Source organism: Euprymna scolopes, chromosome 38 (genome assembly GCF_053919585.1).
Source record: "Euprymna scolopes isolate OS-2025 chromosome 38, ASM5391958v1, whole genome shotgun sequence".
Taxonomy (NCBI): Eukaryota; Metazoa; Mollusca; class Cephalopoda; order Sepiida; family Sepiolidae; genus Euprymna; species Euprymna scolopes.
Genome location: NC_136519.1, coordinates 21,721,641 through 21,743,729, shown reverse-complemented (window position 1 = coordinate 21,743,729; position 22,089 = coordinate 21,721,641). Strand labels below are relative to the sequence as shown.

The following is a 22,089-nucleotide window of genomic DNA, read 5'->3' as shown; positions in this document are numbered from 1 at the left end:
GAAAACCAATAGAATCTGAAATTTTAGTAATAGTGGCCTCCTCAGCAGGATGAGTAGACACATTTTTAGTTCTAATAGAAGTAGTAGTAATAGCAGCGGCTGCTCCAATCGGGAAAGCGTATGATTCAGCACGAAAGTGAGCTTGTTCTAAAGCCCTAGCACACTGAGTAGCCTCTTTGAGAGTTAGCATATCAGTTTCAAATAGTCTAGCACGAGGACCGGAGATCACGTATAAATGCATCATGGACAGATTCATTTCGGTAAGTAGTAGCAGTAACGTCTTTAAAGTAACAGTCAGGGGCAAGTCGATTCAAGACCTGAAGATATTGGTCGACAGACTTTTTTTGTTACAAACGTGTGGAAAGCAGATGTCTAGCATGAATAATGCTTGGAGACTTGTCATAAACACCTTTCAGTAATTCGACAGTGTGTTTAAATCCTGAACAACCCTCGATAACGTCAGCAACGGTGGGTTGGTTGGTTGGTTGTTTTTGTTTTACGGCATATCAACCCTTTTTAGGTCATCTAATGCCGAATCCAGTGATTGTGAAGAAAAGGTTTTTAATAGAATATGTATAGATTTTTTTCCAGTCAGCTTCTATTTAACCCATAGTTGGGACCCTAACTACCACACTGGGTCAGAGCGAACCTGGGAGCAATAGAAATTAAGGGGTGACTCCACACTCCCCAAAGCCCACAAACTGGGGACTCACCATCGGATATAGTTTAAGGTCATATCCAGGACCAAGCAATGGTGGGACCGATGTTTGAATAAAGAACTTTGAGTTTATCAGGGTTTAACGAAGCAATAGTTGATAAATAGTAAAGTTACAATACCACAATCTCAAAAGCTTGCTAGTCTGAGGGTCTGCCGAGGATACGTCAAATTTGTCCAGACGAATGATCTTCTCCATGAGGGAAATAAAATTTTGTTCAATAAATTGTAGTGTTTTAAGTAAATGAAGACGTAAAAGGCTGTTTCAATCATATTTGATTTCATCAGGCAAGAAAAATTAAAATACAAAAATTAAAAAGGTTCCAGACTTTTTAAAATTTTTAGGAAAGAAAAAATGCCATGACTGGCATGAATCAAAATTAAAGTTCTGCTCTTATTACTTCATAAATGTGTGTGTGTATATATATATATATATACAGTGATGATCATATTTATTGGCACGGTAAAATAAAAGTTAAATTTTGTCTAATAAATTCTAAAAAAGGGATTAAATTAAAGAAAATAACAAAGTATATTATGTATTTTTAACTGGCCTTTCCGATGCAGCAATCGGATTTTAGAAAAAATAAATAACAAAGGAACAACAAACATAATTGCAAAAAACCCTTGTTCAAAATTATTGGCACGATTTATTTAATAATCAATTGTATAGCCTTTGGCCTTGATTACCTTCCTCAGTCGCTTTTCATAGTTTACAACCAAGTTGTTGCACTCTTCAGTAGTAATTTTAGCCCACTCTTCCTGACAATAATCCTCCAATTGAATAAGATTCTTAGGCTTCCTTTGCATTACCCTCAATTTTAATGTTCTCCATAAATTTTCAATTGGATTAAGGTCTGGGCTTTGTGATGGCCACTCCAAAACATTAATATGATTGTCCTCAAGCCATTTCTTAGTTAGTTTAGCCGAATGTTTTGGGTCATTATCTTGCATGAACCACCAACGACGACCAAGTGAGAGCTCTTTAGCAGAGTCTTTCAGGTTTTCATCCAATATTTTAACATAATCTTCCTTTTTTATGCTACCTGTGACCTTAACAAGTCGCCCTGGTCCAGAGGCAGCAAAGGATCCCCAAAACATCAAACTGCCTCCACCGTGCTTCACTGTGGGTATGGTGTTCTTAGGCAGGAAAGCTTCGCCAGATTTTCTGTAAATATAAGACACTTTATTATGGCCAAATAACTCTATTTTCGTTTCGTCAGTCCATAGAACACGTTTCCAGAATGCAACATCTTTATCAATATGATGTTTTGCAAAGGCTAGCCTTGCTTTCAGGTGCATAGGCTTCAATAAGGGAGTCTTTCTCGGACGACATGCTTTTAAACCAGCTCTCTTCAAAACTCTACCAACTGTATGTCGAGATACATTCACTCCAGAGGTGCTCTGTTCATCAACAATCTCCCCAACAGAGATCCTTGGGTTTTGTTTTACTTGTCGAACAATTTTCTGTTCATCTCTTGGAGAAAGAATCCTTTTTCTCCCTCTACCCTCTAAACTCATAACGTGGCCTTGCGATTTGAACTTGTTTATTATGGCTCTAACAGTGGATTTGGGAAGGTTTAGCTTCTTTGAAATCTTATCATAGCCCTCCCCATTGGTATGGCATGCTACAACAAGCTTCCTGACGTCTTCGCTGTGTTCCTTAGTTTTAACCATGGCGATTGAAAATTATAATTTAGTCACTTATAATAGTTTAAATAAATCGCTATCTAAAAATTATCTGAAAAAAATTATTCACTGAATTAGCGTTAAACAAGCATAATATGGCTATAAAAAAGTTCAGAAAGCACGTAAACCGGAAATTGATTGATATTATACTGATACTAAAAGAAAAACAAAGCCGTGCCAATAATTTTGAACAAGGGTTTTTTGCAATTATGTTTGTTGTTCCTTTGTTATTTATTTTTTCTAAAATCCGATTGCTGCATCGGAAAGGCCAGTTAAAAATACATAATATACTTTGTTATTTTCTTTAATTTAATCCCTTTTTTTGAATTTATTAGACAAAATTTAACTTTTATTTTACCGTGCCAATAAATATGATCATCACTGTATATATATATATATATATATATATATATATATATATATATATATTTCAGAGGAAACATAATTTAATTTAAATACCAAAAAAACAAAACAACAAAAAAACGGGCAGGTGGAATTCTTAAAATTTCCTTAAGGCCTTATCGTCTGCCCCTCTAAGAGGAAACGTCAGAATGATAAATTAAAAGCCAAGAATCGATTGAGGAAAGAGGGAAATTGGTTTCAGTTGGAAAACCAGTGAGAGAAAAAAAATATATATATATATAATTCTCACTGTTCAGGTGGTTTTAAATCAGTAAATATTTCCAACTGATGTTTCAAAATCTTTTGTCTACACAGGCTAGGTCGAGAGTTATTAATGACTAACGCCTCAATGATATTGAGATGATAGTTCGACCTAGCACTGTATAAAACAGAAAACCAACCATCCTTTCTCCTTCCATTTTGCTGTACCAAGAATTTATATATATATATATATATATATATATATATATATATTTGTTATTGTTGTTTTTTCAAACGATAAATACGGTTAATATTGGCTCCGCCTCGAAGCTCAATTTTCTTTTTTTTTCTTTACTTAGAAAGTCGGCCTTTAATTTGTTTGGACGTATATAACATTTCTTATTTATTTATTGTTTTTTAAAACAGTAATCTATGTACACGCGTGTTTCGAGGTAATTACCTCTCGTCAGCGTAGCTCAACTGTTTCTAGGGATCGAACGTCAGACCATGTTTACCACAGTCCAAAAGAAAATTGAGCTTCAAGACGGAGCCAATATTAACCGTATTTATCGTTTGAAAAAACAACAATAACAAATCTAAATTTATAAGCGATAAAAATAAACAGTAAAGTTATCTAGGGTTCGTGGCCTAACGGTTAAGCCACCGGACTGTGGTAAACATGGTCTGCCGTTCAATCCCTAGAAACAGTTGAGCTACGCTGACGAGAGGTAATTACCTCGAAACACGTGTGTACGTAGATTACTGCTTTAAAAAACAATATATATATATGTTTTCAAAATTCCAAAATCAAGTCTCCTAAGTTCGTAGTTGATTAAATTTCAAAAGGAAAATTATTACAACATTGTTTTGTTTGCAACTAACAAGTCAACAAAAGTATGTCTTTATCGCATTTTTAGTGGCTTACTCGTCAGATAAAGTCCTTAAAAAAATATATATATATAGGAAAAACATTTTTAACAACTTACATGGTTTAAATGACCGACACAAATTGCCAGCATTCCTTTCTTAGGATATTAATCTTAACTTACGGGACCCGTGGAAATTCCACAGGGAACTCATTCATATGTAATATATTGATGTTGGCATTCTATAGATGTTCAGCGTAAATGGAGACACTCTGATATTATTGTACCTATTGACTATGCCTCCCCACGGGACAGAGTTAGACACCAGGGTCGTTTTTTAACGTGGAGAAAAGGTACAAAAAATAAAAAACTGTCTCAGTTGTGAAGGACTGATCCTCCACCGAAAGAGAACAAGAAATGGAAGTGCAGCAATGCAGCATCTGAAGACAGATACTACACTTTGATCTTGACCAAAAGGCCAAGCAATTTTGTTAAAACGGCAAAATTATTTATCCAAGCTAGCAGGGACGCCCGGTGTAGCCAGGTCGTAAAATACGCTTAAATATGATATTTTAATTCTTGCAGATTTCGTATATATTATTATTATAGAATTAATGTTCCATCGATTTTTAGGTGCTAATGCATAGAGTGATCCGCGCTATTTTTTAAATCGTATTTCCACGTTTAATTAAAGTTTTATGATATGTTTTTTTTATTCAATTGTATGGCTAAAGTACAGAATACGTACAAAACATCCTCCCCATGTTAAGAATGGCTTTTAAAATAACGTTATTTCAGCACGGATCACTCTCTGCAGGAGTACCGGTTTTTATATATTACAAAGTTGCGATTTCAAAAATAAAAAATATATCCATATGACTTGGGTGCATAAATCGAAACCGAATCCCAAACTTATGAACATATATATATATATATAACTTGGCTTCCTTCAGCTATAATCAAAAACGAAACCAAAATTTGTGAAGAATTCTTGATAAAATTATTTATAAATAAAATAGATTACTAAGGTAAAAAAAATCGAAACCGGAACCAAGACTTATGAGGAATTCTTGGTAAAATTATTCATAAAATAAAAACATTAAATGACTTGAGTGCCATCAGCTATAATGAAACTGAAACCAAAACTTATGAAGAATTCTTGGTAAAATTATATATTACAAGAAATGGAAGTACATAAAAATTAAACGACCCGGATGTAAGCGTGACATAGAAAATAACATGCTATCGTATTAATATATAGATTATTATTACTAGTTGTTATAACAAAACCAGAAGATGTATTTATTGCAAATTCGTAAGCTTTTATTTATTATTATTATTGTTTTACTTTTTACGAAGTACGTCTTACAAATGTTTCGTTGGATAGGGGAAAAATCACTAAACTCCCCAGAAACAAATGCATGTTCCTCAAAAAATAATAATAATAATAATATTAGTTAATTAATTAACTGTTTTCCGTAGGAAACGCTCTAACATTTACCGAATAGAATACCGTTTAAGATTTCACAATTCTGTTTACATTGGGGGTGGTGTTGGGGCGGTCGCAGTCGCTACCATCACCAAGGCGGTGAAATAGCGCAAAATAGTCCCAAGGTCAAGGGGTTCATACCATGCAAACGATAAATTTGCGACCGGTTTGATTATCAGATTCGTTGTCAGCGACATCGAATACCTCTAAAAAATTAAATTAGAGTGGTCAGTGTTCAGTTGTAGCGTAAGGTAATGTTTATCAAAAAGATTTATAAAAATGTAAAAAATAAAAGGGGGCTAGTGCACTTACTGATCCGCGCTATTTTTTTATTTTTTTTAATCGTATTTCCAAGTTTATTTAAAGTTTTATATGTTTTGTTATTCAATTGTAAGGTTAGAGTATAGAATAGGTACAAAACACCCCCTCCCAATGTTAAGAATGGCTTTTTTAAATAATAACGTTATTATTTCAGCACTGATCAATAAGTGCACTCACTGCACTAGTACCAATAAAAGTTTGATTTTTTTAAATTATTATTATTGCTTAATAATAAAATAAGACGTGTTTCCATATGGTTTTGTTTATTGTTTCATGCTTAGTGACTTCGATTCAATATTTAGCTAAACCGAGTCCACTTCCGGGGTCTTAACTTTGTGTACTTATATATTTATACGCACGCGTACGCGTGTGTGTGTACAGGATAATCACGTTGATACACAGATTTCCCATTTGATCACAGGTTAAGCGTAGCGACGTTGAGTTTTTGGTCAGTACTAAAAATGGTTGACCATTTTGGGTATATCAGGTGGTGGTCTCCGCTGGCGCTCCGCTCCGCTCATCTCGGCATTGTTCCCAGACATCCTGAACTTCTCTTTGCCACTCGAATCAACCAGTGCTTATGAGAGGTGTGGTTAGAGATTGCGCAAGCTTTGCTCCACAATTATACCTTACAGGGGGTATCCTTTGTCTCTCAAGACTGAACGGAGGCTATTAAGATATGTGTGTGTGTGTCAATTGTGCAAAAGGAAAGGAATCAACAAAAGGAGGGGGGGGTAAAAATGTTTAAAGAATTAAATCTTAGCTTTAAGATTTACTAATTATGGTTTAGACAAGTTTTAGCGCAAAATAACAACCGAATTAAAAGATTAAGAGCTCAAGAAACGCGCCGCGCCGCGGCACACGTGTCGTTTGGAAAAAATTAAACCAGCAGACGGACAAATAAATATTTCAGTAAAAATATTGAAGTTGAATCTAAATTAAATGACGTTTCTTCTCATGGTCATTTGGGTAAACCGGAAAAGTACCCGACTCGAAGTCGGCAGCAAACAGTGTTCGGTCAAATTTAGTTCCTCATTTTAAAGACTTCCTGTTTTAAATTGGGTTTGTATTACGTACACATAGATTCGAAAAAGTTGTCAAAAAACAAATATATAACAAATAAATGTTATCAAAGGCAAGATAAGTTACTTTTCTGCCAAACTGGATATATTTTTTGTGTTTTTATTCAATGTAACATATTTATTCAGCTCGAAAAACATACAGTGTTTACCGATGTATTCGAAAATTCAAGATGGCGTCTCACACCCTCTTTAACACCGTAAGTTTGGAACAAGGTGTTATAAATAAAAAACTATACAAAATACTATAAAAACCCGCCGAATATATCTCAACCTATGTCACGGTAACATATATTGAGCGAGTTTTTAACAGTATTTTATCCGGTTTTTTATATATAACATCTTTTCCCAAACTTACCGTGTTAAAGAGAGAATCAGACGCCATCTTGAATGTTCCAATACATCGGTAAACACTGTATGGTTTTCGAGCTGAATAAACATGTTACATTGAATAAAAACACGAAAAATATATCCAGTTTGGTAGAAAAGTAACTTATCTTGCCTTTGATAACATTTATTTGTTATATATTTGTTTTTTGACAACTTTTTCGAATCTATGTGTACAGTAATACAACCCGCTTTTTAAATAATAACGTTATTTCAGCACGGATCAAAAAGTGCACTAGTACCGATTACTTTTCTACCTAACAGGATAAGTTTTTAGTGTTTTTATCTAATGTAAAATGTTTATTGAGTTCGAAAAACGAGTAATGTTGAAGGCTGCCGGCGAACAAGAAAAGATGGCCGCGATTTCTTTGAAAACTTAATAAGCACTTCAAAATAAGAAATAAAACAAAATGGTGTCAGAAAGCCACCCAATAAATGTCACTATAATATTTATTAGGTAGATTTCTAACACCCATTTTGTTTTATTTTTTGTTTTTAAGTGAATATCGAGTCAGACATCGCGGCCATTCTTTTTTTTTTTTTTTTTTTTCGCCGGCAGCCTTCAATATGACTCATTCAACAGACTTGACACGACTTTTGTTTCAACGTTTAAATAAGATAAAAAAAAAAAAAAAAAGGGAGTAGATAGAAAAGCAACTTATGATGTTATTCTTTTTACCTACCCGGATAAGTTATCTGTGTAGGTTTGGTAACATTTGTTGGCGGACCTGTACGAGAGCACCCCCACCTAAAAATATATGTTTTACATTTTAAGAACTTTTTTCAACGACTATCATAGATTATAGAATTAACAATCATATTAACAGAAAACAATTTTAACAAAAAATAAATTTAATGAATTTTAATAAGTGGGTTCACTTTCTCGTTATAACGTTCTACTTCATTGCTACCTGACTTACTGTCCATTTCTTTATCGACGTGTTACGTAATTAGAACGTTATAACGAGAAGGTGAAATCCCCCTCCTTAAAAGTCATCAAATTTATTATTTTTTTTTTTTTTCAATTTTTTTTCTACTATTATGATACTTAAGTCTGTAACCTATGATAATCGTTAGAAAAAAAAAAATCTTAAAGTAGGTAAAAAAAAAAAACACGCATTTTTTTTTAGGGGCTGGGCACTCTCGTATAGGTCTACCGTCGAGGGGTGATTACAGTTCAGGTCCGCCAAATAATTACAAAAATCTGAGAATTCGTCGGAAGTTAACTAACGGATGAAGTTTAATATCAGGGAGATGATAGCTGTCAAGAATCAATGACACGGACTGACGAATAAGCAAAAACATTTTAAACGAAATGTATAAAATTATTATGCGAAATTAGTCTAAAATAATAAAAAAAATTTTTTATTTACATAGGCATCACCACTTATCAAGGCCAAGAGGCCACTCGAGGATAAGGGTTAAAGAGTGTACAAATTGGACAATATAGTAATATTTACGGGGAAAAATAAGAAAAAAATGATGACCATGTTTAAAAATCTGCATCTCAATAAAATTGAATAGCCACATTTCACATGTCAGAGTTGTGTGTGTGTGTGTGTGTCTGTGTCTGAATTCTCGCATTTTTGAGACTTACATTTTTTATTTACTAATCGAATATTTATTGAAACAAAAACAAAAAATGAAGCAGCGTAAAATTATACGTAAATTTAAAAATCCTATTTTTTAAAAACGTATTCACGAAATTAAATCCACCAGAATGCATTTCTAGTTTATTCGTAAATGCATTGGCCATTTTAACCCTTTCCAACCCTGCACGGCCGATATATCGGTCGCATCACGGTAGCTAAAATGACGATATGGCCGTCTAAGAATATGTTATAAAATAATTTTGCTAATCGCCTATTATATTTTTGACTAATTGTTGTTTTATTGGGTCAGTGTCCAACGAGTTAATATTTTAATAGTTTAAAAAGAAAAACTATGTTGTGGACCTCCAAATTTTAAACGGAATTGGTAGCCTTTAAAATGTCGAATACAGCGTATTTTTTATTTATTTATTTTTTTCTAGCATTAAAATTCTTAGTCTTGATATATTAATTTAAAAGATTGAATGTTTTGGAACCTATTTACATCAAATAATTTTAACTACATTCCTTGGCCTTTTGGTCAAGATCAAAGTGTAGTATCTGTTCTTCAGATGCTGCACTTCTATTTCTTGTTCTCTTTCGGTGGAGGAGAAATCCTTCACGACTGAGACAATTTTTATTTTTGTACCTTTTCTCCACGTTAAAAAACGACCCTGGTGTCTAACTCTGTCCCGTGGGGAGACATAGTAAATAGGTACATCAAATAATTTTATAGAGATTAACGCAATATTACCTTAAAATATTTTATGACTCCATAACAATTTGGTTTAATTCTGAAGCAGTAATTTATTTATTTGAAATGGAGAAAAAATAAAAATAAAATAAATTTAAAAAAAAAACACAAAAAAAAACCCCAGTAAAATTGAAAGTAGAGCAATTCCCAGGCAATGACGGGTACGGTACGAACAGCTAGTTGGCTAATAATTAAAAGAGGAAAGCTAAATAAAATTTTAAAATATTACTCTTAGCATGTATTTAATAGTATTGTTACATGAATACATAGTAATTTTATAGCATCCCTCCCGCTTGCAATCGGGTGTTTATTTTTATTTTTTTCGTGGATGAAACTGATAATAGCCAAGACATACGTTGTCACATAAAAAAAAAATGTAGGTGCTTATGCAGAGAAGATACCGTAGAATTTTCAAGTTACATTCAAGTTTTACGGCATCTTGTTTAAATTTAAATCTCAAGTGAAAATAGAAAATAGTTACAAAACACCCTACCCTCCGCATGTTAAGAATGGCTTTCTAAACATTATTATTGCACGGTACCGTCTCTGCATGAATACGAACATTTACATAAAAGCTAAGAAACTTTGCAACCTCTAACTTTATGTTTGCAGATAGAAACGATTCTATAAAAAAAAAAATAAAAAAAAATAAATAAATTAATCGTAAAATGAAAAATGCGTAAAATCACAAGATCTTTAAATCAACAAATTAAGGACCACCCAGTCGAAATTCAAAAGATCGTCTATATTAGTTCCTACTTACAATGCCTCCCCAACGGGACAGTTAGACACCAGGTCCGTTTTATAACGGAGAAAAAGGAACAAACATTAAAAATTGTCTCAGTTGTGAAGAATTTCTCCTCCGTTGACAGAGAACAAGAAATAGCAAGTTCCGTATTCTACAGAATTTATATTCAACTTTTTTTTTTTACCCTAACATAATCCTAAAACTAATCAGTTATGATTGGTTCCGTTCAAATTATGTAGAAGCACCTAAAATATTAAAAGCCACCTATTTTATTTGTTTAAATAAACAAAAAGATAACGTATTTTAATTAATAAATATTGTTGAAACGGAATAAATCTGAAGAACAGATACTACACGTTGACCTTGGCTCGAAGGCTATAGTTTATTACCAAATATTAACCCAAACTTTTTGTATTTTTTTTATTTTAATAAATATGGAATATCGATTTAATAATTTAAAAAAATAAAAATGAATTTAAAACTAATCAAATATCAATTAAGTTTCATCCTTTGACCCCACACACTATTGATTAAAAATAGCTGATTATTTTGTTTAATTTTTCCAGTGCGTTGACACTGTAACACGACAGACACGAAAGACAATAGAATCTCATTTTATTTTTCCTTTTGACATTGTTGGTAAAAAAAAGGGGGGGGGGGATGAAATTTGGTACATTTTTACGACGTCCCCTAGCGTATTATTATAAACACCCCAACCTCCCCATGTTAAGAACGGCTTTCGGAATACCCCCCCCCAAACTCAAAAGCCGTTCTTAACATGGAGAGGTTGAGTTGTTGTTGGGGTTATTCCGAAAGCCGTTCTTAACATGAGGTGGTTGGAGGTGTTTATAATACGCTGGGGCAGTGGTGGCACGTCGTAAAAATTTACCTGAAATTTTAACAAATATTAATAAAACGGCACTTGTGCAGAATACGGACAGCGTTCTGTTTTTAATAGGATTTTCGAGTTAAATCACGGCTCTCGGTGGCCGTGGTTAAATTCAATTCGTACGGCATATCGTTTGATTATTAAATTTGTAAATAAAAGAGAATAATTACCCCCCCTCTCAATGTTAACAGTTTTTTTTTTAATAATAACGTTATTATTTCAGCACGGTCCGTATTCTTCATAAGTACCAATAACTTTTCCCTTGCGCGGGCGAAACTCTCTTATATCAAAAAATTTGCTTGAGAAGCAAATTTTTACACTGGCAGAAAAAAATAGCAGAATATGGGCAGTGCCGAAATAATAACATTTAGAAACCCATTCTTAAAATGAGGAGGGCGTCTTTTTTTGTTTGTTTTTCTTTTAACTATTCTGTGCTTTCATCTAACAATTCAATAAACAAAAGATACCGAAAAAAAATTAATTTAACTTGAAAATCTTATCTATAAAAAAAAAAAAAAAAAAATAGCACGGTTCGTATACTGGATAAGTACCGAAGTACCAAAACCTATTCAAACCGAACTCATTGTGTTTCCATAGTTTGTTTATATATATATATATATATATATATATATATATATATATATATATATATATATATATATATATATATATATATCCTAACCTAACCCAAGTTAGATAGAGGCATCTAAAATATTGATTAAAAATACAAAGACGTATAAAATAGCAAGGTCCATATTCTACAGAATTTATATTCAACTTTTTTTTTTACTCTAACTTAATCCTAAAACTAATCAGTTATGATTGGTGCGGTTCAAATTATGTAGAAGCAACTAAAATATTAAAGGCCATATATTTTATTTGTTAGATAAACAACAACAAAAAAAACGTATTCTAATTAATAAATACAGATTGAAAACGGAATAAATTAAGGGGAGGGTCGGATAAAAACAGGATTATTTTTTTTTTTATTATTACGCTGACGCATGTTGAGAAATGTTTTTTTGACGCACGCTTTTTTTCCATTGATAAAAAAAAATTATGGCGCGCTCGAAACAAATAGCCTTTTTTTCTTTTTTCAACTTGGTTTAGAAGCACAAGTGAACCCTGAACCATAATACTAGACTTTTGTCTATAGACTTTAATTCTATCCAGAAATCTTTCAGATTTAAAATCATTTTCGAATTTCCCACAATAATGGAGGATCAACCGTGACAACCATATTTGATCTTTAATAACGGAGGAAAAATGTAAATAAATGTTTACTTCGTGGCATACTAGAGTGATTTTGAAGCCTTTAAATTGACGAAGAGAAACTAGTCCCGTATCGGTCGCATGTGCTCCTAAACGAAAGAAAACGGATTTTTTGTGGCGCTCCTATTGTAGTAAAGAAACTAAAAGCATTTGATCCGTTTAATAGTTAGTTATCAAAATATTTGGTTTAGAAAGTCATTAATATTTTTCAGGTTACTTTTTTTTAATCGAATATTTATGTATATGGAAATAATATTGAAAACTAGTTAACCAGAAATTGCCCGGGTGTAAAACAGCTTAAAAAGAGAAAAAAGAAAAGAAGAATTTTAAATGTTTACAATTTGCTAATAAAAAAAAAAAAAAAAATGTTAGAGTAAGGGTGCTACTGCTAATGTGCACTTACTGATCCGCGCTATTTTTTTAAATCGTATTATTTCCAAGTTTAATTAAAGTTTTATGGGTTTTTTTTTTTCAATTGTAAGGTTAAAGTACAGAATAGGTACAAAACACCCTCCCCTCCCCATGTTAAGAATGGCTTTTTAAATAATAACGTTATTATTTCAGCACGGATCAATAAGTGTACTAGTACCCCAAAAAAACTAAATAAAAGGTGCGCTATCGTGCTATTTTTCTTTAAATAGTATTTTCAATTGTTAGGTGAAAGTATAGAATAGTCATAGAACACCCTCCACATGCTAAGAATGGCTTCCTACATAATGCTATTATTTCAGCACGGTATATAAAAAGTACCAAAATAAAAACGAGGGATACGTTTCCGGATTTGTTTTTTTGTTTTTTTTCGATAAAGATTGATAATTTATATTGTACTAATATTCTCATCTGGGTTTTATATGAACAACGTTTCAGCCGACGTGACCCACAACCTTCTTCAAGTGCATGTTTAACGGAATGTGGACATTTAACAGCCAACTTGAAGGGTTCCGTTCAAAATTCCTAACAGGTTCTTGCATTCGATTTACTGGGTTCCCAGATTCAGAGTTGCATTGAAATCGGAGGTTACAGCGGCCGAAACGTTGTAAATAAGTAGCAAGATGAGAATGCTAGTTTGATCACCCCCCCCCCTTCAATCTCTTAAAATTAAAAAAGGATTTTTTTTTTTTTTTATATATAAATAATTTTTCTTTTTAAAATCTTACCTTTTGTGTGTATAATCCCTCTTAGAACATTTCTTTTCCTCCTTGTGGGTACAAAAAAAAAAAAAATAGAAAAGAAAATTCCAAGGTAGTGATTAGATTTTTCCAGGTAACTTTGTTGTAGCTTGAAATTTATATATATATATTTATATATATATTTATATACACTTTTTTTCTTCTTAATTTTATACAGACCAACAGATTGAAAGAATTGGTTTATTTTTATTTTATTTATTTATTTTTTTTTTTTTTTTAAATATTAAAACAAGGAATAAAAAGGGTGTAGCAACGCGTGGAAGACGGGGCCGGAGAAATGTAAATCCAAGTGTCGGTAATTTGAAATAATAATATAAAAAAAAAAAAAATAAAAGAGAAACTGCTTCTCAAGAAGAACGGGGCTTTTTCCGCTTCAAGATCCCTTTTTATTTTATTTTCCTTTTAAAATGTGTTTCCTCGTCAGGAAAAAAAAATGATATATAAGTAAAATATATCCGAATAAATCAAAAGGAAAGATTTCCTTGTTTTTCCCCAAAAAAACGTTGTCTAGTCACTTGGAGAGGAGATGAAGTCAAACAGCGGACCATTAAACAATTTTCTCACGTAGTAGTAGTAGTAGTAGTAGTAGTAAGAGGTAGTAATAATAGTTTACTACGAATAATAGTACTACAACAACTACTGTTACTTATTATTAATATTATTTATTTATTTATTAGTTGCCTCCTCACGAGGGCAGAGTTAGACACAAGGTCGGTTTAAAATGTGGTGGAAAATCTAGCTCCCCCCCCTTCCCCAAAAAAGACGCACTCTGGAGTAGAACAGAAAAAATGTCTCAGTCATGAAGGATTTCTCCTCGACTGACGGAGAACAGAAAAGGTGAAGTGTAGTATCAGATACTACACCGTGAGCTTGGTCCGAACTCCCCACAAGGGCAGAGTTAGACACAAGGTCGGCTTTTAATATGGTTAAAAGTAAAACCCAGAGCCCCAAAAGGGGTCAGTCTGGATAGGAAGTAATACTGCTACCATTAATGATAATAAAATAATAGTGGTAGTAATATTAGTATTAGTAATGATAATGGTACTACTGCTTCCATTAATAATAATAATAATGTTCGAGTAGTACTTTTACTACAGTTTCTATATAAGGCTATTACTACTACTACTGACAATTAAATTAGAAAAAAAATTTTAATCAAAATCTAGCAGTCTTTTTTTACCTTTGCTATGTAGTAGAAGTAGTAGTACTACTAGTGTTATCAATTCTTTTTATATTTTTATTATCTTGAGTTACTACTATTAATGCCCATATATATATATATATATATATATATATATATATATATATATATATATATATATATATATATATATATATATATATAGTTAAAAGCAGTATGTCTGTATGTACACACACTTTTTACTCCCTAGAAGTTTTCACATTGTCAGTGATTACTCCAGGAGAAAAACAGGTGGTATTCCCTGGAGTTCAAGTGACAAGTCTCCTCGAATTAAAAAAAATAAATAAATGTTTATCAAAGCTGAAAAGTTCAAGATAATCAAAAATGTTACTTTTATTACTATTATTATTTTCCAGCTTAATGATACTACTAGTCCATTTAAAATATTCTTTTAAATCTGCAGCAAAAAAAAACAAAAAAAAAACTTACAATTAAAAAATGACTTATAAAGGTGATTGGTTTTATTATTAGTAATATAATATAACTATTTTTTTATTGTTTAATGGAGAAACAAATATTTTAAAAAAAACTACTAATTTTAAATCTTTGAAAAATATTTGGAGATATTTTCTCGTTTTCTACTTTCAAAGCATGAAATAAATTTGTAAAATACAAAAAAAAAGTGTTAATTTTTTTTTTTACTTTAGAGCGGAAATTTTAAAAGTCAGAAACTACATAAGACACACCTATAAAGCTACTCTTTAATTCAAACTTGAAAATTATTTTGCGATATACGTGTTTAAACATTTAAATTATTTAAATTTTATTTTTATGAATTTGTTTTTCAATTTTGAAAAAAAAAAAATTGTCAAGTTTTTTTTGTTTGTTTTTTGTTTGTTTTTTTTTTTTGTTTTTTTGCTTAGCTTTGCTTTTGTAATTTCTTTTGTTGTTATTAATATAGTTTGCCTCCACCGGAAGCTGCGCAAAAAGCTGCGCACGCACATTTGGGTCACCCACGTGCTGCCAGCTCATGGAGAACACAAATTCATTGCCACACGCACTCACTCTCTCTCTCTCTCTCTCTCTCTCTCTCTCTTCTCCCGCGTTTTACCCTCCCTCTTTCTTACTCGGCACTTTACTCTCTGTCTTTTGTTTTCTCCCTTCCTTACCCTCTCCTTCGTTTTGACTCCCCCATACACTTTTCATAATCTCACACTCTTGTTACCACCCCCTCTGCGCTATTAGAGCGTGTACCGCGACGTTTGAGGCATTGCCATCAGAATGCCGCGGCTAAACTCCTAAATAACATATATCATCCTGATTTTGAGGTTAAAAAAAAACATGCAAAGTAAATCTTAAACGGATTTTCTTCCCTTTACAATACCTATATTTAATAATAAAATTCTGTTACGATCTCTTATGTTTTTCTCGCCTCTACGTAACTTATACACACGTGTGTTTATTTACTATAGTTACCTCACTACGAGGGCGAAATTAGAGAGTGCCGGTTTTTAATGTGGAGAACATCCAGCTCCCCAAAAAGGAGTACTCTGGAATAAAATTGTTTCGGTTTAGAAGGATTTCTCCATCACTGACCAACAGACTAATTATAGTATCAGAACGGATACTACACTTCTTTCTAACCAACAGATCCAGCAATTTATTGTTTATCGAATAGTTTATTGCAATTAAAAGTAAAACAGCATAAATAATATACCAATAATAATGATAATTATAAAAACTTTTAAAAAATGATGATTACTAAATTAAATGCTTCTCGCGGCGGAACTTTTGTCTCGTTTTCGTGTTGACGGTGTAAAACGAAAAAAATTATTACATCAAAGACGCGAACCGGAACTGACAAAAGAAACGGGGAACAATAGTCTTTGAAACCCTCAGATGCCCTTTTCTCTTCCATGCAACCTCTTTCTCACAGAAGAGATTTTTTGGGTTTTCTTTTGTTCTTTTTACATTTTCACCCCAAACAAGGCACATTGCCACTTTGATGGAGGGGGTTACTATCAGGGACATAAGCTACAGGGGTAATTTGTGGGGAGTTGGGCAGCAAGATATCAGTTCACGTCAGATGTCGGTTCACGTTACACTTGAACTTCTGCATGTCAGTACAGTTGGGGAAGCAGGAACCCGGAAGGGAATTCCAAAGTCTAGCGGTTCTGGGGCAGAAACTACTGGAGTAGAAGGCTCTCTTACATCTAGGGATCTTAACTGTGAAGGGGTGGGATTTTGCTGTGTGTCGGGTTTGTTGGGGTATTTACATCTAGGGGGTGCAAGTGCTTGCAGTTCGTCAGAGCATTCACCATTAAAATACTTGTAGAACAGGCAAAGGGATGCTACATTACGTTGATGGGACAGAGGCTGAAGCTTGGAGGACAGTTCAGGACCTATTAGGTTGGCGACTCTTTTGAACCTTGTCTAGGAGTGAGAGACTAGTAGCAGATGCACCAGCCCAAATATGACAACAATATCTCCATACATGGGCGAATGGTAGCCTTATAGAAGTACAGGATACTTTCGGGTGTTAGTAGCTTTCTAGCATAGTAGAGAGAGCCTACTTTTTTCGCAGCGGTCCTGGAAATGCTCTCAATGTAATTGTTCCAACTCATATTTCCTCTGAACGTTAGGCCGAGGAGTTTAAAAGATGTACTTTCAGATAAAGAGTCTTTGGCCATTGCTATTGGTTGTAGGGAAGGTTTCTTGTAGTTATTGAAGGAAACAAGTTTAGTCTTGGCAGCATTGAATGTGACCATCCATTTTTGTCCCCATTCTACTACAGATTGGAGGTCATCCTCTAGTGCTTCTGCCATTTCTTTAGATATGTGTTTATATGTTTTCCTGTCATGTCTGTTATAGAGGGTGGTGTCATCAGTATATATACCTATCTCACAGACAATTTTGTCAGGGAAGTAATTTATGAATATTAGGAATAATAGAGGTCCAAGGATAGACCCCTGAGGTACTCCCACATTTATATCATATTGTTTAGATGTACGACCATCGAGGACAACCTGGATTTTTCTCTTATCTAAAAAGAATTTAGTTATGTTAAGTATTCTTCCAGTGATACCGTATGATCTGATTTTCCTGAGAAAACCTTCATGCCATACCCTGTCAAAAGCCGTAGATATATCTAGAGCTACTGCTCTACCCTCCATTGCTTTGTCAAGTGAATGGTATATATTCTCAGAGATTACAGTTAGGATGTCTGCTGTGGAACGGGCTTGCCTAAATCCATATTGTTGGTCGGTCAGAAGTTTAGCATCTGTAAAGTGTTGGACTAGAGCTTGGTTAATAATGGACTCAAATATTTTGGCAAAAAGTGGGAGGAGGCTAATTTACTGGGTCAGTTCTTTCGCCAGAATTCTTGAAAACTAGTACCACAGAAGCAGTTTTCCAGCAGGCAGGATTGGAAGATTCATTAAAGCATTTGTTGTAAAGTTTGGAGAGAACTGGAGCTACTTTGGCGGAGAACTTTTTTAATATCACAGCCAGGATGAGATCAAGTCCACATGCTTTTGAAGTGTCAAGATTTTTTATGATAGCATGCACCTGGGAGGGGGTGATTTTCAGATTGTTTAGTTTGGCGTCTGTCCGCAAAGGAAAGTCAGGGAAGGGGTGATTAGCAGGGCCCAGTGTGGAGTTGGGGGCAAACTGACTGGCAAGTATGTTAGCCTTCTCGGTTGCTGAGCAAACAACCTTATGATTGTTGGATAGTGGGGGAATAGTTGATTGCCCATTATTTATTACACTGTTGTAGATTTTCCAGAAGTCACGGGTTCCTAATTTCTGTGCTTCGGTGCGTTTTTTGGTGGTTTCAGTAAATTCTTTCTTTATAGAATTATCAGACAATTATGGTACATGTATACGTATTTGTTTATTGGTCACGTGTACTTATCGCAGTTTCTGTTTCTGTTATTTTCAGATCTTGATCATTGTTTAATCAATGAATAAAGATTGACAAATAGAGCAGACTCTTATTTATGATCAAGATACAGTGACAATCGCAACGATGCCTGCAGTACGGTGTCCAATCCCTGATTGTGATTACATCACTGACGACCTGGATCCAGCGATCATCACAGCACTCATCACAGCTCACAGTGCCGTTCACAGATCTGCTCCGACTGTTACTGCAACAATGGAGAAAGTCAAGTGACCCACTATAACCGCTGCTGGCACAAGCGAGGACTGGGCATACTTTCTATCCCGCTGGACAGAATACATGACTGCAACAAAACTGAACGGTCAAGACAAAGTTATACAGCTGGTCGAGTGTTGTGACGAACCTCTTCGCAGAGACCTCTCCAGGACAACAGGTGGCAAACTAGCTGAAAAATCGGTGGACAATATCTTGGCTGCCATTCGTAAGCTGGCTGTTCGTGAAGAAAACACAATGGTAGTCCGTGTAACATTGCATAATATGCGACAAGACTGTGACGAGTCAGTCAGAAACTTCGGCGCACGTCTCAGGGGACAAGCGGACATTTGTAAATTTGTTATTGACTGTCCTAACTGTGACGCAAAAGTAAACTACACAGACGCAATTATGTGGGACGTTCTCACACGATGTGTTGTAGACCCTGACATTCAATTAGACCTGCTTGGTGATAAGAATCAAAACATGTCTGTAGAGGAAGTATTCCAGTTCGTCGAAGCTAAGGAAGCAGGAAAACGATCAGCATCAAGGCTACTTGATTCACATTCGGTTGATGTGGCTAGTTCATATAGAAAATCAAAGCAAACGCCAAGCACAGACAATCAAGTAATGTGCTCTTACTGTGGTAAACACGGCCATGGCAAGAGAAGTGTTGCACAAATCCGTAAGACTCAGTGTCCTGCTTATGGTCATTGGTGTGAACTTTGCCATCGAGAACATCACCTTGAAAGTGTCTGCCGCAGCAAGAACTATGCAAAACATCAAGCACAACCAAAGCCACGAAACTATGACAAAGAAAGTGCAGTGTTTGATTCATTGTGCACGTTAAACTCTTCTAAGCCACAGAATGACAACACGAATACTACCGACACTCACAAGCAGAAGAGACAACAGCAAAGTGTCCCACTAGATCATCACGTTTATGACAGCATGACAGACATATGGGGACGCAGAAACTCAAAGCCTCAACCATTTGTGAACATCACTGTGCAAGCCCTTCCCGAGGACTATTCAGCCTTCAGAATTGACCTGTCAGCTCCGTCAGTGTCTGCAAATATACCTGCTATGGGTGACACAGGATGCCAGAGCTGCCTCGCCGGTCTTGGATTGTCTGAATCGGACCTTATTCCAGTGACAATGCGTATGCGCACAGCAAATAATGATGGAATCAAGATCCTCAGAGCCATGATACTGAGATATTCATACACAATTAACGGTACTAAAGTGGAGACAAGGCAAATGACCTATGTTACAGACTCGTCAGACAAACTGTTTCTTAGCAGAGAAGCTTGTGTGAATCTTAGAATCATTGGCGACAACTTTCCTAGAGTATAGCTTCCACAACACCATGCAGCAGCCGTGCAAGGAGAGAACAAAGCACCATATTGTTGTCCTCTTCACCAACGACCACCCCCGCCTCCGAGTGCTCCACCATTCCCACCAATAGAAGAGAATCGCCAAAAACTACAAGAGTACCTGCTTGATTACTACAGGTCTAGCACATTCAACACATGTGAACATCAGCCGCTGCTTCTGATGGATGGACCACCAATGAAACTTATGGTCGACCCCAATGCTGAGCCTATCGTTCACCATACACCAGTGCCTGTCCTGCTACACTGGCGAGACGCAGTTAAAAAAGGCCTCAATCAAGATGTACAACTAGGTGTTCTGGAACCAGTCCCCATGGGGGAACCTGTCACATGGTGTCATCGAATGGTGATATGTGCAAAAAAGAATGGCCAGCCTAGACGTTGATATTTCTTTCTTACAGTTACTTCAGGCTTCTATATACTTCTGTCTGTTTGAACTGGACTTATGTCGGTTAAATCTGCGGTATGCATGCTGCCTTTGCGTGATGGTGGCTGCACAAGTACAAGTAAACCATTGGGGAGAGTGGGGCTTACTATAAAATTTCCGTGTGGGAACATGTGCTTCAATTGCTGTTTTGAACTATTCAGTAGTCTCTTTTGTACACTGTTCAGCAGGAAGTGAAAAGATATTTTGCCATGGGGTGTCTCTGATGAGATCCCTGATGGCTTCCAGCCAGCTTTTTTTATAATATCTTATTGTTTTGAGCAATGGCTCTTCCTTTTTGGCTCTAGAGTTTAGGGCGATTTCAACTATTATCACTACATGATCAGCATTCCCAAGTGGATTGCGGGCATTCCTAACACAATCATCGGGAACTGTGGTCAGAAACAGATCTAAAAGTGATGCGTGTTGTTCTTGCTGGTCAGGGAAACGGGTTGGAAACGTAATCATCTGTGATAGGGAATGAGATATAGAGAAGCTATGTGTTGCGCTACCAGCTGCATCTGTGTAAATAGAGAATCCAAGCCAGTTGTTGTGGTGGACATTGAAATCACCAAATACATGTACTTGTGCGCTAGTGTCGAGGGAAAGTGCTGTATCTATGCTGACAAAGACTTTGTTCATTAGGGTACAGTCCTGGGTCGAGGGAGAGCTGTAGAGAAAATAAAAGTAACTAATGTTATGTTGCATGTTAAGTCTAAAGCACATAAAGGCTTGATCGTCTGATTCTAGTTTTCTTTCTCTAGTTAAGGGGAGGGTGTTTCGAATATAGACTCCAAGCCCGTGCATATGTCTGTCAGAGTCCTTACGGCAGAGTGGGAGATATCCGGGCATGTTAAAGTAGTTAGAAGGTATGTTGCGAGACTGTCTCTGTTCTATCGTTATTTTCATGGCAAGTGCTCGTCTGAGCTGCAATCTATGATCCCCACCCTTGCCAAACTTTCACAACAAAATAATCCCGACTAGCTACAACCACCATCAACAATTTCCCCCACTCTCTATCTGTGCCTAAATCTGTAACGGGATCCTTTTTAGCTAGATGAAGATGGGAGAGGATGAGGTATAGTTGAGGGGGGGGGCATGCTGACACTTGGTCAAGGAAAAACAGATGTTTATGAGATTTCTGTCCACCAGAGAAGAAATAGTATCTTTTTCAAGGAAAAAAAAATATAAAATGTGATAATAGGATTCGTGGAACAAGAGATTGTTTTTCTAGTTGGATTTGGTAAAAATGAATTTTAACTACTAATTGAGTGAGACAGGTACAATGACTTGGGTTCAAAAGGTCTGCTTTGGTGTCTGGGAGATGGTGTCATTTGGGTCCACCTGTTGTATTTAACTACCAGACCACCAAGCCAGTGATAAGTT

General features: G+C 35.0%; 1 protein-coding gene across 1 annotated transcript in view; it reads right to left on the bottom strand.

Moving 5' to 3' along the window:
* LOC145263089 (peripheral plasma membrane protein CASK-like) overlaps window positions 1-13,696 on the bottom strand; it is a 1,377,184-nt gene extending 1,363,488 nt beyond the window's left edge. The window contains exon 1 of the mRNA XM_080119970.1: window positions 13,559-13,696. The gene's annotated coding sequence lies outside the window, so the exon portion shown is untranslated. The remainder of the gene's footprint in view (window positions 1-13,558) is intronic.
* Window positions 13,697-22,089: the final 8,393 nt, after the last annotated feature.